A 4722-nucleotide genomic window follows, 5' to 3' on the forward strand; every position below is an offset into this window, starting at 1 on the left:
TAAAGAAAATTTTAAGCAGAGAAAATGGGCCGTTCAATTCATAGTACAAGTCAGAATCTAGGAACAGGGTGCCCTGCACACAAAAGAAATAAATAAAAGCATTCCAAATTCTTACTTAAAACACAAGATAATGTCAAAGAAGAAAATACCTTAAAAGCTATATGTGACTTACTATCATTCTTCATTAGATCTCACTCTTCACCTGTTTCCCAGATTCATCGTGAAACCAACCCATAAATACCCTATTGTCAGCTCCAGTAAAAAAATTACATTGCAAATCACAATAAGACTAATGATATTGGTTCGCCTTTCGTGCTCGCTAACAAGAAATTACAGAATTACTTACAATTAAGGGAGGAGCATGCAATTTGAGAATTGTGATCTCACCTTGCATGCAATGGCGATTGTAATTGCAAACTCGATTATTCGATTATGATTGTAATTGGCAACTATGAGTACTGTGAATTGAAATCAATCCTATAGCCACAAGAACATTGATATAATATGATTAAACAAACTTAGCAAATTATACAAATCCAATCCAAGCCCTAATTTATAAAGCTATAATCCTTATTGAAATTCGAATCTCTGCAACCAATGCCAAAGCCCTAAATATATTAGATGAAAATTACAGAGAGATGACTGAAACGAGCAATCCGACCTTTTGACGATTTCAATTAAGAACACGGTTGTTAGGGTTTCAAGTTTATGATTGACTACATACATGACTTAAAAAGCTAATAGATGATTTCCTTACAAACAGTAGAAGCGCTTGCAGACATCTAAGCTTCTAGAACCAGTTCTTTGCATAGGTTTAATTTTGCAGATTGAGCTTTTGGTAGAGTTCAGGGACAAGAAATACATGGCTTGTTCTATACAGGGAGTTTTAACGAAAATGGCCTGGTACTATTCATTCTTAATCAAAAAGACATTTTGTGTATGAAAAGTCCATAATGGATAAAGCTCTTTTCTTTATTTATTCTTATGCCATTATTTTATTATTGTAGAGGGGTCCACAATGACGTTGACATGTCTGTCTGGAAATAAATTATTTTACATGATGCTATTCAACTTATACTAATTTGCTGCCAGCTCTTTATGCTTCCATCATGTTGTCGATGTTATGCAGCTCTTCTTCTGTCAAATTATTCCAGTACTGTTCATCGCCTTCTACTAGCTCTGCATCTCTTTCTTTATCTTCTTTCACCTTGTAATACATATCTTTTGTTTCTCCTTTGAAATTTTGAGGCTTCCAGTATGGCTGATGACGGGCTTTTGACTTGCTGTAAATATGCATTTCTTCTTTTTCTGCTACTAATATCATATCATAACTAAAATCTTCAAACTCATCTAAGGCAAACATTTGGATCTCTCGAAATTTTAGAATACCTTTGTATGAAGGAGTCCACCTGTGTGGAGAGATAGGGATAGTCTAAAGGACTTTTCATTAATCATGGCTATGTGCCTAGTTTTCTGCTTATGCATATGTACATACCAATCTAGAGGGCTACTAATAAAACTTATGCAAGTTTCTTTCCACTTTTCTAGATACTCTTCTGCTACTTTTATAAGTTTTTCAGGAAATGATTCTAGTTGGGAAATATGGTTAATAAATATTTTATCAAGATAATCAAACTCTAATAGTAAGGACATGGTAACTTCTACCAAGTTATGTTTTTTCAGATGATCATAACTAAAATGCCATGGTCTAAAATCTCTCATGTTAATCTTGGCCACAAGTATGCTAACCTCTAGTTTACAAATACAACTCTCTATATTATCACAAAGACATGGTGGGTACATCTTTATAATAATATCCATCCCTGATTTTGGATCAAAGATGGACTGATACAAATTACATTGTAATTGTAATTGTAACTCTTTCATGGACTGTGATGCTCTGCTCAGGATTTCATTTTGCATATCTGATGGCATTATCCTTAATTTTTCTTTTGAAATTTTTCTAACAGGATACCATCTATTATTAAGTCTAAAGATATATTCCTAAGAAAATTTTCATATCTTTCTTGTTTTTCTTTGTCACTCAAATGCTAATGCTGCTTCATTTCAATGTTTTCATCTAAGAGCTCAATCTTAATCTTTTCCATGGGCTCACTAACCTATTGTTCTATGGGTTCAATAACCTCTTTTCCTTTATTCTTATGTTGATCAGTTTCCAAACCTATTTTCAATTCTCTTTTCAGGGTGTCACTTGCCTTATGCTACATTCTGAGATATTGGAGTTCTTGGTTCATTTTGGTAAACTTACTAAGTAATGACTCATGTTCCCTAGAGATAGGTTGGAGTTTGTGCTCAACAGAATGAATATGATGCTGGCTTTGATGGAAATTAAAATTAAAGCTATCAAACTCTTGTTCTAAGGCTCTAATTAATTTTTCATGACTTAACCTCATGCTTGACTGTTTGATTTGGATATTCCAAAAATTATCTAAGAGAATCTGTTGCCTATCAGAAAGTGCTGGTACCTTTGACCTATACCTCAAAGTGGATTTCTGATTCCTTCAACAATATTGCCATTAAAGTTGAAAATGGGTACTCGTGGGGATGCTGGTTTGCTTATGCTATTTTAGAATCCACTGAATGGCGGAGTTTGATAGTGCATCATTATGTTACTGAATGGTGTTCTTCTGCCTTATGGTCTTGTGCTATTTGAGGATGATGGTCCACAATATTCCATTCCTATTCAACAAATTAATCTTGATAAAATATCAGCTAATGTATGTCATTACCTTTTATAATGCATCAAAATGGTTATAATGACAAACTATATTTTGACAATCTGTTATAATCGTAAATACTTCATTGTGTAAAAATAAAGAAAATGCCTCAAGTGAGTTAATTATTCCTTAAATTTCTAAATCTGTTGATGGTGATCTTGACTGTACATTACTAAATTTTCTGGACGAATATCTACAAACTTGTTCATCAGACTTTGGTGACTCTTTATGCTTTTTCTGGTATAGTATACCTACCCATGCTAATGATGAAGCATTTGTTTCAACTATTTTGTAACAATCATCTAATGGTAATGTTAATGGCTTAAGTTTAGTAATTTCTTCCTTTATATTTTGAATTAATTTAATATCTTCACTATTAAAATACTTTTCTTCCCAAATCAGAGATAAAATTTCTTGCATAATTTAACAATCCTAAAAATGTTTGTAACTGTTTCTTATCTTCTAATTTATCTGGAAATTCTAAGACTTTTTTTAACTATATGATCTTGTAATTGTATTGTACCTGACTTAATATACATTCCTAAAAATTCTGTATCTTGCTTTTCAAATGCTAGTTTATTTTTGCTAATCACAATACCATTATTGATAAATTCTTGTAAAACTATCTCTAAGTGCTTTCTATGTTCATTTCTATTTTTACTATATACTAAAATATCATCTACATAAACTACAAAAATTATCTTGTTTCTTGAAAATTTGATCCATCTTTCTTTGAAAGATCAATGGAGCATTTTTAAATTCAAATGACATAACAAGCCACTCAAAATGTCCTTCTAGACAAGTAAAAGCTGTCCACTCAATTGATTCTTCTACTAATCGTATTTGCCAAAATCCTGATTTACAATAAAATTTACTAAAATATTTACTCTCATGAATTTTATTTATAAGCTCATCTTTATTTGGTAACTTATAACTATCTTCATATGTATTATCATTTAATCTCTTGTAATTATAAACTATTTTAGCCTTACCTCTCTTAAGCTTTGAATGTTTTCTCACTATAAATGCTGCTAATCTATGTCTAGACTTAGAGGGTTTAATTACTTATAAATTTAAAAACTCTTTTATTTGTTGCTCAAACTCTTGTTTATCTAATAAACTACAAGGCATGTCAGCTGTCTTTATGGTTAAATCTGGATTAATTATTTCTAATTTTGCTAGTATTTTATTTTTATTCCAATGTAACTATGGCTCTTCTCCTATAATTCTAGTTTGTTCTGCTAATTGTAATAATTCTTCTAAACTTTTTGGTTTATTTAACTATAATATTTCAATACGAGTTCCTTCTTCTAAAATTGGATATTTATGTTCAAATATTTCTTCATCAAACTTTTCTATGTTATTATGCTCATCATTTTCTTTTGAGTTTTCCAAATAATAACTATCTTGACTACTAGATTCTTCTATACTTATGATTTTGTATGCTTCTACAGCATTACTTTGGTCAGTTATTGTAATATATCTTTTGAAAAATGTTATGCTAGGATTCATAAATAAAAAGCCTTGTAAACTTTTCAAAAAATTTAAACCTAAAATGAATGGGTATGATCCTACTGGTGAAACAAATGTTAATGGTAAATTAAATTGTTGTTTTTCTACTTTAATAGACTCATTATTGATGCAATGTGTTAAGTAAACTGGTCTCTCATCAAACTGTGTTATTCTCACTGGTTTTGCTAATTTTTGTCTATATTTTTCTGGTACTAACTCTTCTCTTATGACACTCTTTGTACTCCCTGTATCTATCATAGCTGTTGTTTGTATCTTATGTTCTTTTGCTAATTCAATTTCACAATTTATGGTAATTAAAGAACTATTTTTTGGCTTTTCTTGCTATAAACAATACTTCCTAATATTTCAGTATTTTCTTGTGATTCTGCTCAATTAATTTCTAATAACTTATTATTATAATACTTTTTGCACAATATTGAATATGTATTATAATATTTATTTGCAACTAATT

This window comes from the organism of the source record quoted next, unplaced genomic scaffold (genome assembly GCF_019419815.1).
Source record: "Pyrus x bretschneideri cultivar Hongxiangsu unplaced genomic scaffold, Pyrus_bretschneideri_v1 Contig36, whole genome shotgun sequence".
Classification (NCBI taxonomy): domain Eukaryota; kingdom Viridiplantae; phylum Streptophyta; class Magnoliopsida; order Rosales; family Rosaceae; genus Pyrus; species Pyrus x bretschneideri.